This window comes from Podarcis cretensis (assembly GCF_951804945.1).
Source record: "Podarcis cretensis genome assembly, chromosome: 11".
Classification (NCBI taxonomy): Eukaryota; Metazoa; Chordata; class Lepidosauria; order Squamata; family Lacertidae; genus Podarcis; species Podarcis cretensis.
In genome coordinates this window covers 32,337,305-32,352,146 of record NC_137180.1, presented here as the reverse complement: position 1 = coordinate 32,352,146, position 14,842 = coordinate 32,337,305, and the positions used below count along the sequence as shown (strand labels likewise).

The window sequence follows — 14,842 nt, the reverse complement described above, 5'->3', positions numbered from 1 at the left end:
GTTTTTAATGAAAGTGCTGGTGCTGTGGTGTTTTTATTGTAATTATTGGCACAATTTTCATAGATGTTTTTAGAGTGGTGCATGCCACATCAATCTCTGAGGGGTGCAAGATTCCAGGGGTTCTAGGCTTCATGTTTCCTTTAGGAAATGAGGCACAGCAGAGACAGTGGTGTCTTTATTATATATGGTTTATTCACACTTACAGTACATACAACCTGAATGTGCAGGTAAGGACCCCTGGATAGTTAAGTCCAGTCAAATTGGACTATAGGGTGCAGTGCTCATCTCCGCTTTCAGACCGAGGGAGCCGGCATTTGTCTGCAGACAACGTTTCTGGGTCATGTGACCAGCATCACTAAACCACTTCTGGCACACGGAGCACCGTGATGGAAGCCAGAGTGCACAGAGACACCATTTACCTTCCTGCCGCAGTGGTACCTAGTTATCTATTTGCACTGGTATGCTTTTGAACTGCTACGTTGGCAGGAGTTGAGAAAGAGCAATGGGAGCTCACCCCTTTGATTGGATTCAAACTGCTGACCTTATGATCGGCAAGCCCAAGAGGCTTGGTGGTTTAGACCACAGCACCACTTGCATCCCCTTACCTGAGTGTGCAGTAAAGGGGTTCACATCATTAACACCCCAAAAGCGTCTTGTTTCTCCTATAGTCACAGCCTTGGTTTCAAACAGAAATTTAACATTGTTCTCGAGCATTGCTCTGACTCTCTAGCTTGCCGCATATCGCTGCAACTTTCACCTCTAAACACTGCAATGGGATGGGCCATCCATATTTTGGGCATGTGATTGGACTATAGCCTGGTCCCTTCCAAGTAGGAAAGGAGTGAGATTAAGGTCCGTCCTTGGAGTCATTAAAAATTAAATGGCAAAATTGTCACAGGCCGCATCCACACTGCAATTTATTCCATTTCCCCGATGTTTTCCTAACTGCTAATTTCCACATTGTAGTTGAACTAATGGAATATAGTACATTTTTATCACTCATTTCAATATTATTTCATTTCAAAACAAATTGGTTTGTAGTCCTCTGAACCCAGAAAATTGTGGGAGTAAAGTGATGAAATCTGAGGCAGTATAAAGGTAAAGGTAAAGGTACCCCTGACCGTTAGGCCCATTCGTGGACGACTCTGGGGTTGTGCACTCATCTCGCTCTATAGGCCAAGGGAGCCAGTGATTGTCTGCAGACAGCTTCCAGGTCATGTGGCCAGCATGACTAAGCCACTTCTGGTGAACCTGAGCAGCGCATGGAAACGCTATTTACCTTCCCGCCAGAGAGGTATCTATTTATCTACTTGTACTTTGACATGCTTTCAAACTGCTAGGTTGTCAGGAGCTGGGACTGAGCAACGGGAGCTCACCCCGTCACGGGGATTCAAACCGCCGACCTTCTGATCGGCAAGCCCTAGGCTCTGTGGTTTAGACCACAGCGCCACCCACATCCCTATTTAAAGTGATGAAATTTGAGGCAGTATACTGGCATACAATTCTTTCCTACTGTTTTCATGACAAATCATGGGGCAACAGAAGCACACATGTACAGAAAGGGTGGGGATTAATGATGTTGTCCAATGAAATTTAGCATGACATCTTGGTAGGTCAGTCAAAAATCCACAGTTCCAGCAGGTACTGAAGTGTGAAAGGAACTTTAGAAAATGGAGTGGAAGCACTAACTAGCATTATAATCAGGAAAATGAATGCAACATCTGAATACTCTTCCTGGGTACGTTACACACATTTATTGCATTTTCTTAATATATTATCTCACATTGCCTATAGCAGTATTATCAGCAAGGGGCATTGTCAAACACTTGGCAGGTCGCAAGCTGATGAGCTACCCTGGACATGTTAGCTCACAGTTTGTACAAGCCTGAAAAAGGTGTTCCTGAAGAACAAGTGTGTGAGATGGGGCTTAACTATCACCAGAAAAGTAGAAACAATCATCCTCCCTGGAAGGGCAAAAGACATAAATTTGCATAAGCTTTGCATGTGCTAATTTCTATGGAAATTTAGAGACAATTGCTATCATTTAAATAGAAAGAGAATAGTGAGGAAGACTGTGACCTGGTGTTAACTCATGGTGGGCAACTTCAAATCTCTTTCTTTCTTTCTTTCTTTCTTTCTTTCTTTCTTTCTTTCTTTCTCTTTGAATATATTTTATTGAAATTTGAAAGAAAGTACAAAAATTAATATCAGGTATCTTTATATGAAGACTAAAAAACTAATCTCAATAAAAACACAGATCAGAAAGGGAAAAAATAACGAAAAACAAGATGAAGAAAAAGAGAGAAAGAAAAGAAGAAGCGAAAAAGAGAACTTCCGATCCTTCATCTCTTGCCTATATGTAGAAAAATATTCTACTCTCCCTTCTCAATGTTTAAGCATGGCTTTGACCAGACAGCTCCTCAAAGACAGGACTGCTTCCTCAAGTAAAGAACTGTCCTCTGCAAAGGAGGACACATGTTCACCCTAGATATGTGCATACTAAGCAGACAATCACATATTCCCTTGCACAACATTAACATATTTTGCATGTGCCTGTTGTGCAACAAATACATTTCCCCCATTGTTCACAGAATGTTGATTAAGATAAACAAAACACCTTTTGATTTTGGACGGCTCTTACAGGAATGATCAAGGTGAGGGCAGGCTGGGCGAAATAAACCTTTAAACAATATCTAATCCCATCCAATACAAATCATTATTATGGTCATAGACCAGCATAAGATAAAATAATAGTATCCTTTCAAATCATACATGTTACTTTCTATGGGCTTCCTTTTGCCTCAGGCTGTACATTTACTCAGTGTAAATTCAAATTGCTTTTAACTCCCAAATTAGGAAGCAAAGCAGAAATCGTGTGTGCTATTCCGTGTCTAGGAGTTATTGCAGAAAATTAAAACAGATGCAAGATGATGGATATGGAAAACAATGTTGCCCTGCATTTTCCACTTTGCCATTCCTTGTGTTACAATTGCCTAATTGTTCATAAGCTGCACAAAAGAAATGCCTTTTATTTTTTTCCCCAGGCACTTAAAGATGACTTAAGTGTCACTTAGTCAATTGAGGGAACAAAGAAGTCAATTTATGGATCAGGTTATTCTCTCCCCCACCCAGGTTCTTTGAAATTATTTACTTTATTGGTTTAGTGAGTCTTGAAAGGTGAGGGATTGACAGGACTATACTGTAGAAATATTTCACCCATTCAGGTCACACACACACACACACACACACACACAGACACAGACACACACACCTTTGCTAAAACTGGGACTGAAGTAATAAGACTTTGTCAGCCTCTCTCTGTGTTAAAGCTTTAAAGCTGTTTCTTTTTTGGAGGCGGGGAAAGAAATACAGGTGCCATTTCAGTCTATTTTATGCAAGCATTATAAACCAACAATTTATGAAACACATAGCAATTGCACCATATTTTGGAGTGGTGGAGGCAGATGGGGAGGTAATAGAACAATTGTAATAGCTATATGCTACCTCCAAGGTCAGGGGCAGTGTCCCTTTGAATATTAGTTGTTGGGCAACACAAACGGGAAAGGGCTATTGTCCTCATGTCCCACCAGCATCTGCTTGGTCACTGTGGAATACAGAATACTAAACTAGATGGGCCTTTGATCTGATCCAGCAGGGCTCTTATGGTCTTATGATGACAGAATTTCGATTTGAAGAGGAAGTAGTTTTAAGGTTCAGTTCTGCAGTTAATAATGAATTTGAACATCTGAGCTAGAGCTGCCCAGTAATTTCAAAAAGGGGCCATAGTTGAACATAGCAGCATAGTTTGCTTCAACTGTATGGGCCTAATAATCACACTTAACTCTGTGTTTGATCTTCTCCAGGATATGTAGATGCCACTACCTGCAGAAGATGAATTCATCTGGTGCAATATTTGCACTGGAGTGGCCTGATTTGACAGTCCCCAACTTGCTTGCAGATAGGAACACAACTTCCAATTGAATTATGCACATTGAAAAACATGCATTTTACATAAAAGTGTACAGTGGTACCTCGGGTTACATACGCTTCAGGTTACAGACTCTGCTAACCCAGAAATAGTGTTTCAGGTTAATGTACTTTGCTTCAGGATGAGAACAGAAATCGTGTTCCGGTGGCACGGCAGCAGCAGGAGGCCCCATTAGCTAAAGTGGTCCTTCAGGTTAAGAACAGTTTCAGGTTAAGTACGGACCTCCAGAACGAATTAAGTACTTAACCCGAGGTACCACTGTACATCTCATGTAAAAGTACATACAAAATGTTCACAGGAGAGGCATGAAGAGTGTGGAGAAGTTAGCACAGTCTCAGATTGCTTGGGAAAGACCTTGGGGATGGGGGACTTAGGCAGCTGCAGGGAGACAGGGACCTTCTGTCTCAGCAACTGCTACATGAGGGTAAGACTTTCTGGAGATGAGTTGCTGTGCTCATGAGGACTGACACTCGTGTGAAGGTCCTCTTTTTGCTAATAAAGAGCTACAGTAACTCCAGCTTGCTGGGTGTGATTTACTTCTGGCTTGCTCCTTCACTGACCTGGGTTGCAATTGATAACCATGAAGGCTATTGTATCCAAAGCTCTGCCTCTTAATCTCTAGCCAGTGTTTTGTTTCTTGTTTACAGTGATTAGAGAGGGTCATAGAAAGTTGGGTGTGGCTTTGAATGAGAGACAATATGAGGATGAGGGAAACCCCTCCACAGTTTGAATGTGTTTTAATTTTTTGCTATGCACACATCCCTTGGGTCCACACTTCTATTCTGTCTTTGATCACCATGATTCCCTTCCACTTATTTCTCCCACTTACGTTTTTCTTCTTCATCATCACACATACATGGTAGGGTTGCCATATTTTGGAGAGCAAAAAAGAGGACACATTTGCTGAGTTCTACTTTTATCTATTGATCACTGTGATGACTCTACTCATGAAAAAGAGGATGTGTCCTGGAAAAAGAGGACATATGGCAACCCTACTATGGGCAGATATAAGCTGCTTCTTCTGCCCCTGCAGTCTATAAAGAAGTGTGCTATGTCCTAAGGGTAGCTGCAGAAATTGCAATGAATTTCCACCAGTCAAATGAAAAAGTTCTTAATACTACTACTACTACTACTACTACTACTACATAGTACTACTTCAAGCTACTAGTCAGGATGGCCATATGCCATCTGTAGGATCAGAGGCACTATGTCTCAATACCAGTCTCTGTTGCTCCCTTCTGGGGAGGAAAAAACACGATGCAGAGTTCCCAAAAAAATAGACCAAAGGCAATTGTACTTCATCCAGCAGAGCTTTACTGCTACGGAAGGCCAATAAGCATAATAGTCACAAATCCAGTACAATCAGGATTGGCACAGGGCATAAAAATCCAGTTGCAGCACTTACAATAAAACTTACAATACTTATAATAAGACTAAACCTTAACCCTACAGCATACAGAACAGAACACCAAAACAAAGAGATAGAAAGAAAAAGTGAAACCCAGGCTCCTCCTGGCCTTACTGTTATAGTCAGCATGACCTTGACAGAAAGATAACAGAACCAGTTTAAACCAGCTGTACTCAGCTTCTCAGAAGGAATAACCCAAACAAGAACCTTCCAGAACACTCTTGAACCAAGCAGAACAGGAAAGATCCCAACACATCAGATCAATACTTTATGTGCTAAGAAATGCAAACTGACACTCTCTGGGGGACAACTGTAGGAGAGGGCTGTTGCTCTCATTTCTGGTCCGTGGGCTTCAAGGAGGCATCTGTTTGGCCACTTTGGGGGAACAGGGTGTTGGACTAGATAAAATTGTAGTCTGATTCAGTAGGGCTCTTCTGAGGTACTTGTGAATTGCTGCTTCCCCCTCCTCCATTTGAAGAGGTGAAGCATATTTTCTGGCTCTCTACCAGGTGAGGGAAAGCAGCTTGACTGAAAGTCATTTGGAACAGAAAAGTGGCAGCAGTTGGAATGGTCAAACATTCCCTCCTACCACTTCTTCAATGCAAACACCCTTCCCAAAGTTGCTTTTTCCTTGAATAGAAGTCATCCAGGTACACACAATTCTGTGAAGTGTTGCCAGATGCCAACAGATGGCAGTAGAAATAACTGCAAACTAGATGTGCAGGTTTTAAAAGTAGCAATAGAATATAGGTATCATACCACCATTATTGGCTCGCAGTAGGAAATTGTTTGCTGGTGCAATAATCTTTAAGCGACCATAAGACACAGCGTTTGACTAATGATTGAGAAACGGGGCTATTAATGCTATTTGTGTATCCACAAACAGGAAAGGAGGAGCAAACCATGCACATATCAGTTTCTGAAATCCCCCAAAGTTTTCGATAACAGTGATCAGGTTTAATAATGGCTTACCCCTAATGGGGATCATCGAATCAAAATCTGAATTTTGTATTGACTGGAATGGAAAAGGTAAGGCTAACTCATAAGCAATTATCTAAAGGGGAGGAACACTTTGTGTCATCTTACATTTCTTGCCTATCAGAAAAGCAGTCGAGCTGGTACACCGCAGCATTCCAATTTGAAAACGTATCAAATGTTATTAACATCATGGGGCTACTAACAAGAACATATGCAAATACGGTCTGTCCCTGAACAAGACAGAATTTTTGGTGTAGCCTTCAAATGTAATCTATAAATAGTTTTTCCCCTCTCTAGAAAAGCCCTTTGAATGGGATGGGGGGGGGGAATGAAGCGACGTATCAGTGCAGAAGGCTAGGAACATCAAAGAAAATAAAGGCACGTTGGAAACAAAGCATTCTTTGCATCCAAATTAAGAAAGTCAAGACCTAAATCCCTCCTCGGCAGTCTCCCGCTGACACACCAGTTTTTAGGATCATTTTGCTTGAAAAGTCACCCTTAATAAAGGGTGGCATTTGCCTATGGGTTTTGTTCCCACTGTACTTACACCAGCAGTTCTGTTGTAATTATGATTCTCCCCCCCCCCTACTTGATATGCTTAAGGACCTTGCTTACATAAATAGTTACAGAATAAATAACGTTGAACACACTTCTGACAGCACCTCTTGGAATGATGATAATTATAGATTACTGCACGGCAGGCAAATATCTGATAGGCCTAAAATGATATGATTAGATAAAGCTCCTTAAAACAGTAATTCATGTTAGACTTCTAATATTTTACTCTACTCCACATTGCTATTTCCGAGCTATGAATTTCAAGATTTATTTGTTACCATTCTCTCTCTCTCAGTCCCCCCCCCTTCCTGCTGTACACAGTATTTGTGGTCTATGGCAACCAATCCCCTTGGGCTTTCTTTTGCCTTAATTTGCATAAACACAGGCATCATATGAATATTCAGTGAGTGGCTTTGCATTAAGTAAGTGCCCTTAATCAGCTTTTCAGTTCAGTTTTATTGGTTGCACCACAGTTATTTCATCCAGAAAATCTGAAGGCCCTACAAAGCTAAGCAGGTAAGGGTTGTAATTCTTTTTATGTATTTAATGAAAGAGTATTATCATTTGATTATATAGGTTCTGGAGAATGCTTAAAGATTGGTGGTTTGCTTTAGGTTTTGGTTTTCATATGCATGGTTTTGGGTTTCTGCCCCCCCTTACTATCATTAACCCATGGCGGTCAGGTGGGCATACGCTTCGGAAATTTGCATAAACATCAACTCTCAATGAATAATTCATCAGGGTTATTTTAAACACTAGCTAGGCTTCTACTTTGGATGGCTCTATAGCATCACAGTTTGATTGGCTGTATGGTGTTTTCATCACCAGCAGAATTCCTATAACATAAAAGCCATTTCTTTTTCCCCCTTTTTTTTAAAAAAAGGAGAAGAAGGCTGGGTTGAACAGATCAGGAGGGTGTGTGTGTTAAAATATGCGATTCTCTCTTTTTTGTTTTCACTCCCAAAGCAAATTGTACTGGGTTTTCCTGCCAGATATTTGTATATCTTGGTTGCTGCTTTTGTCTCTAAATGGAAAAAGTGTATTACTATGTAGACAGTAGCTGCCATTTGCAGCCTTTCCCTGTATAGCTGATTGCAATGGCCACTACTGCTGCATTTGCCAGTAACTTGCATAAACATGAGCAACATGTAAATGAGATGCCATTGAACTCGTACAACATGGATTACCAAACACTGTGATCTTACATCCTGCACTATATTCTTTATTACTGTACTTTATCATTAGAATTTTCGGTGTATGCCAATATGGGCTTGGCAGGGGGGTGTATTTATTCACGGAACGAAGGATGTTTTTGTTTGTTTTTATGAATGGCATTTAGAGAAAGAAATGGACCTTTTATTGCTTTGAAGATGGAATGGGTTAATGAAAGCCTAAGGGCCCTGAGAAATTAGAGGACAATGCATTTGTTAGGACTAAATACCATTTCCCATTTTACCTTATAGTCACTTGAGGTTAAGGGATTGTAGTGTTATGCTGTTTGTGTAAAATTAATCAGTTTAGAGCAGAGCATCACAGCCAGCACCAGGTGGTTAACAGAAAAGGTTCTGATCCAGAAGGATCACAAAAATGAGGATACCGGTGATAATCATTCAGATCTAAAGCAAGAAATAATAAAGAGCAGCCACTGTTTTGAATATTGCGTCGCATGCATTAAACGTACTCCACTCATTTAGCCATGAAACAGTACAAAATTGGTAGGTTGGATACATGTCATAAATCTTGTGGGTAAAAGCATGGCATTGATAGTGGGTTTGAACCAAAGATATGTTTTGTATTTAGGTGATAATTTAACACTGCTCCTTGCGGAAAAGGAGTACACATTGCAATTGTTTGGTATACCACAGTAATGTGATGCTGAGAATGCAGATGTGTGCAGATTTAGTGTGTTCTTTTATCTAGGAATCTCTAATGATGTGATGCTTAATTTGAATAGAGAAAGAGCTTTCCAGGTCTGATAATAACCATACTCATGAATCTAAGAGAAAAACAAATCCCAAGAGAGGAAATCAATTTGGTGGTGATTTTTTATTATTATTATTGATTTACTTATCTGGAGCAACTCTCTTTCTTTCTTAATTACACTTTCTTCATTGTAATGGAATCAAAAGACATATTCCAAGACACGAACTGAATGGAGTTCTTCCATAACAAGGATATTTCAAAACATTTATTTAATTACCTGCTTGTCATGTCACCCCCCTGCCCCCGCTACAATTTCTCAGCACATGGAATTTTGAAAGGGAAACTGATGGAAATTTCAAAGGTTTTAAAGAGAACAATGAAAATCCCTTCTAAGATTACAGAAAATGAGAAAATGTTATATTTAAAGCAGAAGAATTGTTTAATTAAATATTGCCGGATTTAATAAACAACCGTGTATTCAATACTCAACCATTAGATGTTTATAGCTGTAATAAACACCATGACATTTTAAATAGAGAGTGTGACTATGGCAGTTTATATACGTGTATTACACACCAACATGTACATGTGTACTCTCTCTATAGCTGTTTTCAATATCAATAAAAATAAACTACAAAAATTATAAATGTTGTATGCAGGATTTTATATAATGTAAGCATTCAAACCTTTAAAAATAAAATCAAAGCAAATTAACACTTTGTTTCCACTTCAGTTTCTACATCAGCACCATAGTGCTTGGATTGACAAGTTAAATATGACCCATTAGACATCCAAATCTAATCAAATTACATGTACAGTATTTTTCTATGTTTCTTTAACGCTCCCTATGACTCTGAATCAATCCAAATTGTTCCAGCTTCCTGTGGGATCTTTGCCTGACCAACGGCCCAGTCATAAGGCTTGCTGCACCAGCAGGTAAATGGGAAAGATACTATACATCTTCATGTTGCAAGATAGTTTTGCAGGTAGGGAGACAGGTGAATATTTTAGGACGCGGATGCCAGCAACAGGAACGAAACATTCCACTTGGATCCTGTGAAATTTGTATCCAGCAACCTACAATGAAAATGTGATCACCCTAATTCAAGAACTTTTTCCAAATCAAAATGGCAAAGTACAATGGGAATGCTTCTACAATTCACTCTAGAGTGTCAGTCGCAATATGGGAAGGTGATACCTTCTCAGAAGAAAGATTCTGAGCTTTCTTGTAAGTGCCCCATGTACAAGCCCTTTCCATTGCATGACTGAGCAAAGACAATGACTTTTGAGTGGGAGTACACCATTGGCTATAACACTATAATCTGAAATGTAGTTACTAAGGAATTTTGCGATCCATGGGATGCATCTGTCTTGGGAAACAGTGGGAGATTGCACCTTCAAGAGTAAAGTCAAACCATTAGAGAGTTACAGCACCCAGTGTGGCTGTAGAGACTGATACATGTTTTATTGAAGGAGAAAGAGATGAGGGCATCCAGTTACTGGGTTACATGGAGGGCATCCATGCTACTGGAAAGTCATGGCATCTAAGGAAAGATGAGCATGATTTCACTGTTACCGGTAATTCACAGCGTGCGAAACAGTCTAGAATTCACACACGTTGATAAGGTTTGATGATTAATATTTTTTGTCATGAGTTTAGGAGAATTTAGTGAGCTCAATATGCCCAAAGCACCTCCAGAATACACTAGATAATGTTTGTGGTAATAGTTCCTTGATAAACTGAAGTTGTAACTGTATTTCAATGTTAAATATTAGGCTTTCACTAGGAGTTTGTTCTTTTTAATTTCATCCTGCACCTCATCACTAAGGTTTGGGGTAGGTAACAATAATGCAAAGTAAATATACACACAAACACATGCACTGTAGTGGAGATCTGTCTTCATTTGGAGAAGGAAGAGAGGTCGGGATACAGAGTAGCTGTGGACCCAGCAGATGCCACAGCTGGAAGTTCAGTCAGACTAGGAGCACAGAAACATCAGGTAGAGGGGAATGTTAAGAACCAAGACCAAGGTAGCCAATCCAGATGTTGGACTGAAGCTCCCATCAGCCTCAGTGAACATGGCCAATGGTCAGGGAATTCCTGTATGTGAAGCATCATCCATTCATTGCTTCAGTCATCTCGTAAGAAGACATCTTTTTGCCTAGTCTTTCTCTAAGCCATAAAGACTGCTTTGAACGTCTGTCCTTGTCTGGTTTTATGGTACCATTTTAGTGAACATATGTTTGTACCTCTGATTTTAGGATATCATTTTAGTGTTTTTATGTTGTATTTTTAAATTTTTAAATATTAAGTGGTTTAGAAAGTGATTGAAAATATAACTACACAAACAAATGAATGAATGAATAAATAAGCTAACTGAACACGGAAGGGCCTATGGGAGAATACATGATTGTAAATATAATGGGCTTGAGTCATTTAAGGTTGTATAGGTTGAAAGCAGAAATTTTGGAGGTTGGTTGGCAACATATGGGAGACAATATATCCCCCTTTTGGCAATACTCTGCCTTTTCCATTTGAGATGAACTAAATGCTTTTAGGCACCATATTTTATAATCAATGGAAATATTCATTTTTTGTTTCACAATATAATTACAGAGGGGAGGGGAAACCAAAGAAATAAGAAGAGTGCAGTTAGCATTACTGTCTTGACATTAATAAGGCTCTTCCGACCTGCTGCTTCTTTTAAGCACAGCATTAAATAATAGGAGAATGAATGCCAGGCTTTATATATCTTAGGGAGAAAAGCATGGCCTTGACAGACAACTCTAAAACAGCTAGGCTTGGAACTCTCTGTCACAAGGCATGCTGCAAGATTTTTCACCATATAACTGAACTGGAATTGCAAATATGATGATGGATATTCAAGAAAAAGAAGACTTTATTCCATCTGATCTTAAAACCCTTCTTAAAAGGAAGTGTTATTAAAACAATGATAAAATCTCAGAAAGGCAATTATATACTCACTTCGTTTTTTGCATGGTGCTTCTGTGATACTGTAGGTTGTTAATGGCTATTGACTCAGAAGGTTATTTCACTTTGTCTTTGAGTCTTATATGAAACTTTCCCCACCGCGCTACATAGTGCCCGAGCACAAAGGTCTCTCATCCTTGAGCACAAAGGTCTCTCATCCCAGACTCTGCCACACAGAGGTGCTGGCTCCAATAAATTTTACAATGAACAGGAGCTGCCCATTTTGTACATACATAGATTCTCCAGCCAAGACTACAGTGTCTGGCCAATACAGAAAGAACAAGTCTTGAATTTTCAGCATGAAAATGTTTTCTGCTGTTCAGATGTTCTTTATAGATCTCATGGGCAAGACTTCAAAGTTCCTGGAAAATTTTCACTTCCGAGTATCTTTAAACTAGCTCTGTATCTATGCATGATGTGACTGTGAATGGCTGATAATCAAGCTGATCAAGAGATTTGGCCATATGCCCTGGGTGAGAATGAGAAACAGAAACAGAAACAGATCGTTCCATAGTTCCCCTGCGGTTCTTCCTGTTGCAACCAAATACTTCACTTCTTTAGGGTGGTCCCACACATTGTTTTATTGATCTCCTATATTTGATAAGGCTTTTCATTTTACAGGTGGGTGGCCATTAAGGAAAATAGGAGTTTTACAAATTCAGATGATTAAGAGAAAACTGGAGGGGCAAATCTGTCAATTTTGGTTTCTCTTAGTTTCTCATTTTTCCATTCTTAAATACGGTTCTCCACATTTCCACATCGGTTTGCAATTTATTTTTTAAAGAAGTTCACATTAAAATCCACCAGCATTTTAGTGGAAATTTATCCCAATGTACACATTTTTGCAAAACAATTTCCCCCTATATAAAATGCACTATTTTGACTAATATGTGAATTTGGCAGAGATTTTTAAAGTCAAATTTGAAACTACTTATATTTTACTTAGTGGTGACTGCTGAGTCTTTATGTGTACGTTTTATGTGTTTAATATGTCTGGATTACCAATGTTTTATGCATGGTTTCTCTCTCTCTCTTTTATGATTTTTATTGTCCAAATCATGCAAATAAAGGTTGAATGAATGAATGTGAATTTTTACGCCACCCTATGCATTTTTGTATCCTTTACTTTGCTGGAGAACTGCCCTGAAAAATTAAGAGAAATGGGAATTTTGAAGGATGACTGTCTCAGGTTGTGTATTGTTTTGGAAAGTATGAATTACATGAGTTCACCTATAAATCTGAACTGAACCAAAATTCTCCCTCATCCATACATGTGGGTGGATCGTGATGTACAATATATACATATAACAAAAAAACAAACAACCCCAAAACCCATTGAAAAGGAACAAATACTATGTTGGCCCAAAGTTCTTGCATCCTGCTTAGTATGGCACATTTTTGGATTTCTAAAGGTTTAAGCACAACCTCAATAGTTGTCATGGACTTGAGTGAAGAATGTGTCAGTATTTACACAGTATTTACCACTTGCGTTTTCTTGAAGATGTTTATGGCGCTATACCCCAAGAGAACAAGGCCTTATGTTTTCAGAGTAATACTAGTGACCCAAGGCAAGTTAACTAACAGAAGCAAGCCACCAGGGTGCTTGAAATAAAACAATGCTATGGAATATGTGAAATTTGGGTGAATTTTATTCTCCTTTTCCTCCCATGAAAGGGGGGGAATACTGACATGTAGCAAGTATTCTCAAACCATTAACACACCATTTTATTCTTCCATAATGCATTTGTAGTCATTTAATTTTCTGCAAAAAAAAATCTCTATTTTCTTCTGACAGCATCAAAAATCTGAGTACTTTTGGAGACATTTTTCTGCAAACTGCTGATAATCAGGATTGGAAATGAAAATGCTGACAGATTATTAACAATAGAAAAATAGCTGTAATGGGGTGGGGGGCATTTTACCATAATGAATGAATTGTTAGCATATCCAGACTTTCATAGCTGATCAGACTCATATAATTTCATTTTCTCTAAATACCAACAGTTCAAATTATTATTAGAGCTTTTCTTCTCACAAGCAGAACAGGTCTTATTAAAAAATGTTTCAACTTAGTATTGGCACAATTCTGCAAGAACAAAAGATATGCAGAATGCTTCCATCTCACAGATTGTTATATATATGTGATACACTTGCTTTCTACCAAGGGAAAAGATAAAATGCTTTAAAAACTTTAAAACAGCATTACAATTATTGCCTATTTATGTATATTTTAAGAGCTTTATAAAATAGGATATACACTGGTAGAATTTGATTTTTTATATATATAAAAAAACACAACTGTGATTTTCCATGAGGCATTTAAAACTTAAAAAAACAAAACATGTCGAAATACATACTTTTTATTGATAATTTATGTAGCAACTTTCTGTTTTGTATTGCACTTTGCAGCCTTTGTTCTATTATTGATCCACATAAGAAACTCTGTTCCCATTTTAAAGATTGATACTTGTTAATGGGCCACACTTGAAACCCAGCCTGACCATTTCTAGTCCTTCTTTTTGCCTCTGGACAATTCTGATTCTTATGCAGACTAAATGAAAATAAAATAGTGTTTTCATAATCAATAATTATTGATTGGGTGGTAGGGTACTTCAAAATATCCAAAATGGGTTCCCCCTTACTGTGGTGCTTTGGGTATGTCATTTTAGTTCTTGCTTCTGTTGTTTCCATTAGCAAATAAACGTACCGTTGGCACCAATCATGTCTCACAGTTTGACACACATCTTGGGCTCTCTTACATGTGGCACAGGACGTGAAGGAACTGTATGCAGTCCTTTATGTTCTCTGAAGTATCTGAAGCAAAAGATAGGGAGACGACTAGGCAAAGTTCTTTCCGCATGATCCCTATTGAGATCTGTGTGGTGTAGTGGTTAAGAGTGGTAGACTCGTAATCTGGTGAACTGAGTTCGCGTCTCTGCTCCTCCACATGCAGCTGCTGGGTGACCTTGGGCTAGTCACACTTTTCTGAAGTCTC

General features: G+C 39.0%; 1 long non-coding RNA gene across 3 annotated transcripts in view; it reads left to right on the top strand.

The window, feature by feature from the left end:
- Nucleotides 1-7,333: 7,333 nt before the first annotated feature.
- LOC307226899 overlaps nucleotides 7,334-14,842 on the top strand; it is a 139,961-nt gene continuing 132,452 nt past the window's right edge. For all 3 annotated transcript variants that reach the window (XR_013843671.1, XR_013843672.1, XR_013843673.1), the window contains exon 1: nucleotides 7,334-7,448. This is a non-coding gene — a long non-coding RNA (uncharacterized lncRNA). The remainder of the gene's footprint in view (nucleotides 7,449-14,842) is intronic.